At 43.4% G+C, this 10,000-nt stretch overlaps 6 non-coding genes across 6 annotated transcripts; all 6 read right to left on the bottom strand.

Moving 5' to 3' along the window:
• Positions 1 to 322: 322 nt before the first annotated feature.
• TRNAT-UGU (transfer RNA threonine (anticodon UGU)) lies at positions 323 to 395 on the bottom strand. The gene has a single exon. It is a non-coding gene; the product is annotated as a tRNA-Thr (tRNA).
• A 1,762-nt stretch (positions 396 to 2,157) lies between these two features.
• Positions 2,158 to 2,230, bottom strand: TRNAT-UGU (transfer RNA threonine (anticodon UGU)). Its single transcript has one exon. It is a non-coding gene; the product is annotated as a tRNA-Thr (tRNA).
• A 1,762-nt stretch (positions 2,231 to 3,992) lies between these two features.
• Positions 3,993 to 4,065, bottom strand: TRNAT-UGU (transfer RNA threonine (anticodon UGU)). Its single transcript has one exon. It is a non-coding gene; the product is annotated as a tRNA-Thr (tRNA).
• Positions 4,066 to 5,827: 1,762 nt separating this feature from the next.
• On the bottom strand, positions 5,828 to 5,900 carry TRNAT-UGU (transfer RNA threonine (anticodon UGU)). Its single transcript has one exon. It is a non-coding gene; the product is annotated as a tRNA-Thr (tRNA).
• A 1,763-nt stretch (positions 5,901 to 7,663) lies between these two features.
• TRNAT-UGU (transfer RNA threonine (anticodon UGU)) lies at positions 7,664 to 7,736 on the bottom strand. The gene has a single exon. It is a non-coding gene; the product is annotated as a tRNA-Thr (tRNA).
• Positions 7,737 to 9,498: 1,762 nt separating this feature from the next.
• Positions 9,499 to 9,571, bottom strand: TRNAT-UGU (transfer RNA threonine (anticodon UGU)). The gene has a single exon. It is a non-coding gene; the product is annotated as a tRNA-Thr (tRNA).
• Positions 9,572 to 10,000: the final 429 nt, after the last annotated feature.

Below are 10,000 nucleotides of genomic sequence, written 5' to 3'. Positions count from 1 at the left end.
AATCTCACAGTGAAATCAGGATGATATTAAAAAAATGACATGTGCATTGGAAAGGACGTGGCTGAAGGGGCACCAAAGCCAACGACCAAGTCAAGAATGATATTTTGGGATGTCACACTCTAAACATCCCCCACACTCACACAAGTCAATTGTATGACCCTGTAGGAGTCTTGTGTTTGTCATTCCACTGACACTGTGTGTAATGCCCCCCGTTCTTGCGTGCTTTGCCCTGTGTCGCCTTTGTTTTTCTATCTTGAAAAGAATATTTGTAGTGAGGCTCCCCAATGAACTAAAAAGTGTTGTTAAATCCAAAATGTTTGTGAGGCCCCAGTGAGATTTGAACTCACGACCCCTGGTTTACAAGACCAGTGCTCTAACCCCTGAGCTATGGAGCCAGGAGCTTGTCGGGATGCCGTGCTGGGGACTATATGAAGGAGCAGAGCATACCTGAGTTACAATGGAATCAGCAGGAGAGAGGATTGTGTGAGTCTGAGAAAGAAAAGGGGCATAGCTTCAAACCTGAATCTGGCATAGCTTTCCAAGGCTACTATTGCCAGTGATTGTGTATTTTAAAAAGGTAGTAAATTTGTATCCTTTCAAGGAGTACATCTATGGGTGCAGATTTCCTACTTTCTTGGTAAACTGATCACTAATTGGAATATTTAGAAAGAAGGGACACAGTGCAGCACAGCGAGCAAAGTTCCTTTGTGCGTCACTCGAAGAGAGCAGAACTGAGACATATCTTCACAGAAATGGTGCAGTTCTGCTCTTTGTCTATGCAAAGGTGCACTTCGGGCTGCCTTGAGTGCAAGGGTATCTGCCTTATGTTCAGGAGAGCTGATGTGCATAAAGGGATATCTTCCTACAACTATCATAGGAGATTTTTTAGAGTCAAGCCTGCGCTAGAATGCGCTTGCGCATGCGTATTGCTTGCGAGACGCTGTTGTAGTTAGAAAAGGGCTAGGAGCCCCGTCCATTTCACGTTGGTGTCTTTCATTGGTTCGTGGGCTTCCCTGTTAAAATCTGCTTGCTTTCGTTAGTTGAAGGCATGCATACGTCATGCCTTTTCCGGTGGTTAGCCCTCCTTGAGCGCAGCGACCAAGTACTGAAAACATAGGAGGCTCGCTGTTTTCCATCTGGTTTGTGGACTACTTTTTCACTTTTTTTCACAGCACGATCTCGTTTGACAGAAGTCGAGCTCATTGCATGACATCGACCCTGTTACATAATTAATTGAACTTTTGCCGGTTACATAGATAATTGCACTTTTGCCGATAGGTTTCAATATGAGTGAACTGTAGCAGCGCGATTGCGCTCATTATTTACATTTAATGAGTCAAGAAAAGTCTGGTTGGGAGTTTACAACTGCTAATAGCTCTATCTCGGAGAAATGCCAGACCAGTTGTATTGCAAGTGCTTGTTTACTCCTTGTATCTGTTCTGCAAATTGCAGCACACCACATGCAAAGAGGCAGTAACATGGAGAAATAAAGACATCTGTTCTCCTTACACCAGCCTCGGGGAGGCGCACCATTGAGGCACAAAACCATGACTGTATGTTTTTGTAAACATGGGTTTACATCAAAATCCATGTGTGGATGTACAAGAAAACCATGTACCACCTGTGGAACACCTACCTGACGCAAAGTAAAGCATGGCAGAGCAAGGTGCTGTGTGCTGTTACTTTTTCTTAACATGTGCATGGCTTTGTAAATACCAAAAAACTAATTGTGTTAATGCTGCATCGAAAAAGTGATGCAACCCGATGAAAAATCTGTTTAAACATGGGCCTAAATGTACACTTAAATTCCGGACCCGAAAAAAAGAACAAGTTAAAATCTCACAGTGAAATCAGGATGATATTAAAAAAATGACATGTGCATTGGAAAGGACGTGGCTGAAGGGGCACCAAAGCCAACGACCAAGTCAAGAATGATATTTTGGGATGTCACACTCTAAACATCCCCCATTCTCACACAAGTCAATTGTATGACCCTGTAGGAGTATTGCGTTTGTCATTCCACTGACACTGTGTGTAATGCCCCCCGTTCTTGCGTGCTTTGCCCTGTGTCGCCTTTGTTTTTCTATGTTGAAAAGAATATTTGTAGTGAGTCTCCCCAATGAACTAAAAAGTGTTGTTAAATCCAAAATGTTTGTGAGGCCCCAGTGAGATTTGAACTCACGACCCCTGGTTTACAAGACCAGTGCTCTTACCCCTGAGCTATGGAGCCAGGAGACTTGACAGGATGCCGTGCTGGGGACTATATGAAGGAGCAGAGCATACCTGAGTTACAATGGAATCAGCAGGAGAGAGGATTGTGTGAGTCTGAGAAAGAAAAGGGGCATAGCTTCAAACCTGAATCTGGCATAGCTTTCCAAGGCTACTTTTGCCAGTGATTGTGTATTTTAAAAAGGTAGTAAATTTGTATCCTTTCAAGGAGTACATCTATGGGTGCAGATTTGCTACTTTTTTGGTAAACTGATCACTAATTGGAATATTAAGAAAGAAGGGACGCAGTGCAGCACAGCCAGCAAAGTTCCTTTGTGCGTCACTCGAAGAGAGCAGAACTGAGACATATCTTCACAGAAATGGTGCAGTTCTGCTCTTTGTCTATGCAAAGGTGCACTTCGGGCTGCCTTGAGTGCAAGGGTATCTGCCTTATGTTCAGGAGAGCTGATGTGCATAAAGGGATATCTTCCTACAACTATCATAGGAGATTTTTTAGAGTCAAGCCTGCGCTAGAATGCGCTTGCGCATGCGTATTGCTTGCGAGACGCTGTTGTAGTTAGAAAAGGGCTAGGAGCCCCGTCCATTTCACATTGGTGTCTTTCATTGGTTCGTGGGCTTCCCTGTTAAAATCTGCTTGCTTTCGTTAGTGGAAGGCATGCATACGTCATGCCTTTTCCGGTGGTTAGCCCTCCTTGAGCGCAGCGACCAAGTACTGAAAACATAGGAGGCTCGCTGTTTTCCATCTGGTTGGTGGACTACTTGTTCTCTTTTTTTCACAGCACGATCTCGTTTGACAGAAGTCGAGCTCATTGCATGACATCGACCCTGTTACGTAATTAATTGAACTTTTGCCGGTTACATAGATAATTGCACTTTTGCCGATAGGTTTCAATATGAGTGAACTGTAGCAGGGCAATTGCGCTCATTATTTACATTTAATGAGTCAAGAAAAGTCTGGTTGGGAGTTTACAACTGCTAATAGCTCTATCTCGGAGAAATGCCAGACCAGTTGTATTGCAAGTGCTTGTTTACTCCTTGTATCTGTTCTGCAAATTGCAGCACACCACATGCAAAGAGGCAGTAACATGGAGAAATAAAGACATCTGTTCTCCTTACACTAGCCTCGGGGAGGCGCACCATTGTGGCACAAAACCATGACTGTATGTTTTTGTCAACATGGGTTTACATCAAAATCCATGTGTGGGTGTACAAGAAAACCATGTACCACCTGTGGAACACCTACCTGACGCAAAGTAAAGCATGGCAGAGCAAGGTGCTGTGTGCTGTTACTTTTTCTTAACATGTGCATGGCTTTGTAAATACCAAAAAACGAATTGTGTTAATGCTGCATCGAAAAAGTGATGCAACCCGATGAAAAATCCGTTTAAACATGGGCCTAAATGTACACTTAAATTCCGGACCCGAAAAAAAGAACAAGTTAAAATCTCACAGTGAAATCAGGATGATATTAAAAAATGACATGTGCATTGGAAAGGACGTGGCTGAAGGGGCACCAAAGCCAACGACCAAGTCAAGAATGATATTTTGGGATGTCACACTCTAAACATCCCCCATACTCACACAAGTCAATTGTATGACCCTGTAGGAGTCTTGTGTTTGTCATTCCACTGACACTGTGTGTAATGCCCCCCGTTCTTGCGTGCTTTGCCCTGTGTCGCATTTGTTTTTCTATGTTGAAAAGAATATTTGTAGTGAGTCTCCCCAATGAACTAAAAAGTGTTGTTAAATCCAAAATGTTTGTGAGGCCCCAGTGAGATTTGAACTCACGACCCCTGGTTTACAAGACCAGTGCTCTAACCCCTGAGCTATGGAGCCAGGAGCTTGTCAGGCTGCCGTGCTGGGGACTATCTGAAGGAGCAGAGCATACCTGAGTTACAATGGAATCAGCAGGAGAGAGGATTGTGTGAGTCTGAGAAAGAAAAGGGGCATAGCTTCAAACCTGAATCTGGCATAGCTTTCCAAGGCTACTATTGCCAGTGATTGTGTATTTTAAAAAGGTAGTAAATTTGTATCCTTTCAAGGAGTACATCTATGGGTGCAGATTTCCTACTTTTTTGGTAAACTGATCACTAATTGGAATATTTAGAAAGAAGGGACGCAGTGCAGCACAGCCAGCAAAGTTCCTTTGTGCTTCACTCGAAGAGAGCAGAACTGAGACATATCTTCACAGAAATGGTGCAGTTCTGCTCTTTGTCTATGCAAAGGTGCACTTCGGGCTGCCTTGAGTGCAAGGGTATCTGCCTTATGTTCAGGAGAGCTGATGTGCATAAAGGGATATCTTCCTCCAACAATCCTAGGAGATTTTTTAGAGTCAAGCCTGCGCTAGAATGCGCTTGCGCATGCGTATTGCTTGCGAGACGCTGTAGTAGTTAGAAAAGGGCTAGGAGCCCCGTCCATTTCACGTTGGTGTCTTTCATTGGTTCGTGGGCTTCCCTGTTAAAATCTGCTTGCTTTTGTTAGTGGAAGGCATGCATATGTCATGCCTTTTCCGGTGGTTAGCCCTCCTTGAGCGCAGCGACCAAGTACTGAAAACATAGGAGGCTCGCTGTTTTCCATCTGGTTTGTGGACTACTTTTTCTCTTTTTTTCACAGCACGATCTCGTTTGACAGAAGTCGAGCTCATTGCATGACATCGACCCTGTTACATAATTAATTGAACTTTTGCCGGTTACATAGATAATTGCACTTTTGCCGATAGGTTTCAATATGAGTGAACTGTAGCAGCGCGATTGCGCTCATTATTTATATTTAATGAGTCAAGAAAAGTCTGGTTGGGAGTTTACAACTGCTAATAGCTCTATCTCGGAGAAATGCCAGACCAGTTGTATTGCAAGTACTTGTTTACTCTTTGTATCTGTTCTGCTAATTGTAGCACACCACATGCAAAGAGGCAGTGACATGGAGAAATAAAGACATCTGTTCTCCTTACAACAGCCTCGAGGAGGCGCACCATTGTGGCACAAAACCATGACTGTATGTTTTTGTAAACATGGGTTTGCATCAAAATCCATGTGTGGATGCACAAGAAAACCATGTACCACCTGTGGAACACCTACCTGACGCAAAGTAAAGCATGGCAGAGCAAGGTGCTGTGTGCTGTTACTTTTTCTTAACATGTGCATGGCTTTGTAAATACCAAAAAACAAATTGTGTTAATGCTGCATCGAAAAAGTGATGCAACCCGATGAAAAATCTGTTTAAACATGGGCCTCAATGTACACTTAAATTCCGGACCCGAAAAAAAGAACAAGTTAAAATCTCACAGTGAAATCAGGATGATATTAAAAAAATGACATGTGCATTGGAAAGGACGTGGCTGAAGGGGCACCAAAGCCAACGACCAAGTCAAGAATGATATTTTGGGATGTCACACTCTAAACATCCCCCATACTCACACAAGTCAATTGTATGACCCTGTAGGAGTCTTGTGTTTGTCATTCCACTGACACTGTGTGTAATGCCCCCCGTTCTTGCGTGCTTTGCCCTGTGTCGCCTTTGTTTTTCTATGTTGAAAAGAATATTTGTAGTGAGGCTCCCCAATGAACTAAAAAGTGTTGTTAAATCCAAAACGTTTGTGAGGCCCTAGTGAGATTTGAACTCACGACCCCTAGTTTACAAGACCAGTGCTCTAACCCCTGAGCTATGGAGCCAGGAGCTTGTCGGGATGCCGTGCTGGGGACTATATGAAGGAGCAGAGCATACCTGAGTTACAATGGAATCAGCAGGAGAGAGGATTGTGTGAGTCTGAGAAAGAAAAGGGGCATAGCTTCAAACCTCAATCTGGCATAGCTTTCCAAGGCTACTATTGCCAGTGATTGTGTATTTTAAAAAGGTAGTTAATTTGTATCCTTTCAAGGAGTACATCTATGGGTGCAGATTTGCTACTTTTTTGGTAAACTGATCACTAATTGGAATATTTAGAAAGAAGGGACGCAGTGCAGCACAGCGAGCAAAGTTCCTTTGTGCGTCACTCGAAGAGAGCAGAACTGAGACATATCTTCACAGAAATGGTGCAGTTCTGCTCTTTGTCTATGCAAAGGTGCACTTCGGGCTGCCTTGAGTGCAAGGGTATCTGCCTTATGTTCAGGAGAGCTGATGTGCATAAAGGGATATCTTCCTCCAACTATCATAGGAGATTTTTTAGAGTCAAGCCTGCGCTAGAATGCGCTTGCGCATGCGTATTGCTTGCGAGACGCTGTTGTAGTTAGAAAAGGGCTAGGAGCCCCGTCCATTTCACGTTGGTGTCTTTCATTGGTTCGTGGGCTTCCCTGTTAAAATCTGCTTGCTTTCGTTAGTGGAAGGCATGCATACGTCATGCTTTTTCCGGTGGTTAGCCCTCCTTGAGCTCAGCGACCAAGTACTGAAAACAAAGGAGGCTCGCTGTTTTCCATCTGGTTTGTGGACTACTTTTTCTCTTTTTTTTCACAGCACAATCTCGTTTGACAGAAGTCGAGCTCATTGCATGACATCAACCCTGTTACATAATTAATTGAACTTTTGCCGGTTACATAGATAATTGCACTTTTGCCGATAGGTTTCAATATGAGTGAACTGTAGCAGCACGATCGCGCTCGTTATTTACATTTAATGAGTCAAGAAAAGTCTGGTTGGGAGTTTACAACTGCTAATAGCTCTATCTCGGAGAAATGCCAGACCAGTTGTATTGCAAGTGCTTGTTTACTCCTTGTATCTGTTCTGCAAATTGCAGCACACCACATGCAAAGAGGCAGTAACATGGAGAAATAAAGACATCTGTTCTCCTTACACCAGCCTCGGGGAGGCGCACCATTGTGGCACAAAACCATGACTGTATGTTTTTGTAAACATGGGTTTACATCAAAATCCATGTGTGGATGTACAAGAAAACCATGTACCACCTGTGGAACACCTACCTGACGCAAAGTAAAGCATGGCAGAGCAAGGTGCTGTGTGCTGTTACTTTTTCTTAACATGTGCATGGCTTTGTAAATACCAAAAAACTCATTGTGTTAATGCTGCATCGAAAAAGTGATGCAACCCGATGAAAAATCTGTTTAAACATGGGCCTAAATGTACACTTAAATTCCGGACCCGAAAAAAAGAACAAGTTAAAATCTCACAGTGAAATCAGGATGATATTAAAAAAATGACATGTGCATTGGAAAGGACGTGGCTGAAGGGGCACCAAAGCCAATGACCAAGTCAAGAATGATATTTTGGGATGTCACACTCTAAACATCCCCCATACTCACACAAGTCAATTGTATGACCCTGTAGGAGTCTTGTGTTTGTCATTCCACTGACACTGTGTGTAATGCCCCCCTTTCTTGCGTGCTTTGCCCTGTGTCGCCTTTGTTTTTCTATCTTGAAAAGAATATTTGTAGTGAGGCTCCCCAATGAACTAAAAAGTGTTGTTAAATCCAAAATGTTTGTGAGGCCCCAGTGAGATTTGAACTCACAACCCCTGGTTTACAAGACCAGTGCTCTAACCCCTGAGCTATGGAGCCAGGAGCTTGTCAGGATGCTGTGCTGGGGACCATATGAAGGAGCAGAGCATACCTGAGTTACAATGGAATCAGCAGGAGAGAGGATTGTGTGAGACTGAGAAAGAAAAGGGGCATAGCTTCAAACCTCAATCTGGCATAGCTTTCCAAGGCTACTATTGCCAGTGATTGTGTATTTTAAAAAGGTAGTAAATTTGTATCCTTTCAAGGAGTACATCTATGGGTGCAGATTTGCTACTTTTTTGGTAAACTGATCACTAATTGGAATATTTAGAAAGAAGGGACGCAGTGCAGCACAGCCAGCAAAGTTCCTTTGTGCGTCACTCGAAGAGAGCAGAACTGAGACATATCTTCACAGAAATGGTGCAGTTCTGCTCTTTGTCTATGCAAAGGTGCACTTCGGGCTGCCTTGAGTGCAAGGGTATCTGCCTTATGTTCAGGAGAGCTGATGTGCATAAAGGGATATCTTCCTCCAACTATCATAGGAGATTTTTTAGAGTCAAGCCTGCGCTAGAATGCGCTTGCGCATGCGTATTGCTTGCGAGACGCTGTTGTAGTTAGAAAAGGGCTAGGAGCCCCGTCCATTTCACGTTGGTGTCTTTCATTGGTTCGTGGGCTTCCCTGTTAAAATCTGCTTGCTTTCGTTAGTGGAAGGCATGCATACGTCATGCCTTTTCCGGTGGTTAGCCCTCCATGAGCGCAGCGACCAAGTACAGAAAACATAGGAGGCTCGCTGTTTTCCATCTGGTTTGTGGACTACTTTTTCTCTTTTTTTCACAGCACGATCTCGTTTGACAGAAGTCGAGCTCATTGCATGACATCGACCCTGTTACATAATTAATTGAACTTTTGCCGGTTACATAGATAATTGCACTTTTGCCGATAGGTTTCAATATGAGTGAACTGTAGCAGCGCGATTGCGCTCATTATTTACATTTAATGAGTCAAGAAAAGTCTGGTTGGGAGTTTACAACTGCTAATAGCTCTATCTCGGAGAAATGCCAGACCAGTTGTATTGCAAGTGCTTGTTTACTCCTTGTATCTGTTCTGCAAATTGCAGCACACCACATGCAAAGAGGCAGTAACATGGAGAAATAAAGACATCTGTTCTCCTTACACCAGCCTCGGGGAGGCGCACCATTGTGGCACAAAACCATGACTGTATGTTTTTGTAAACATGGGTTTACATCAAAATCCATGTGTGGATGTACAAGAAAACCATGTACCACCTGTGGAACACCTACCTGACGCAAAGTAAAGCATGGCAGAGCAAGGTGCTGTGTGCTGTTACTTTTTCTTAACATGTGCATGGCTTTGTAAATACCAAAAAACTAATTGTGTTAATGCTGCATCGAAAAAGTGATGCAACCCGATGAAAAATCTGTTTAAACATGGACCTAAATGTACACTTAAATTCCGGACCCGAAAAAAAGAACAAGTTAAAATCTCACAGTGAAATCAGGATGATATTAAAAAAATGACATGTGCATTGGAAAGGACGTGGCTGAAGGGGCATCAAAGCCAACGACCAAGTCAAGAATGATATTTTGGGATGTCACACTCTAAACATCCCCCATACTCACACAAGTCAATTGTATGACCCTGTAGGAGTCTTGTGTTTGTCATTCCACTGACACTGTGTGTAATGCCCCCCTTTCTTGCGTGCTTTGCCCTGTGTCGCCTTTGTTTTTCTATGTTGAAAAGACTATTTGTAGTGAGTCTCCCCAATGAACTAAAAAGTGTTGTTAAATCCAAAATGTTTGTGAGGCCCCAGTGAGATTTGAACTCACGACCTCTGGTTTACAAGACCAGTGCTCTAACCCCTGAGCTATGGAGCCAGGAGTTTGTCAGGCTGCCGTGCTGGGGACTATCTGAAGGAGCAGAGCATACCTGAGTTACAATGGAATCAGCAGGAGAGAGGATTGTGTGAGTCTGAGAAAGAAAAGGGGCATAGCTTCAAACCTGAATCTGGCATAGCTTTCCAAGGCTACTATTGCCAGTGATTGTGTATTTTAAAAAGGTAGTAAATTTGTATCCTTTCAAGGAGTACATCTATGGGTGCAGATTTCCTACTTTTTTGGTAAACTGATCACTAATTGGAATATTTAGAAAGAAGGGACACAGTGCAGCACAGCGAGCAAAGTTCCTTTGTGCGTCACTCGAAGAGAGCAGAACTGAGACATATCTTCACAGAAATGGTGCAGTTCTGCTCTTTGTCTATGCAAAGGTGCACTTCGGGCTGCCTTGAGTGCAAGTGTATCTGCCTT

The sequence above is a fragment of the Pleurodeles waltl genome, unplaced genomic scaffold (assembly GCF_031143425.1).
Source record: "Pleurodeles waltl isolate 20211129_DDA unplaced genomic scaffold, aPleWal1.hap1.20221129 scaffold_39, whole genome shotgun sequence".
Lineage (NCBI taxonomy): Eukaryota > Metazoa > Chordata > Amphibia > Caudata > Salamandridae > Pleurodeles > Pleurodeles waltl.
Note: the sequence above shows the minus strand (reverse complement) of the source record. Positions and strands in the feature narration are given on the sequence as shown.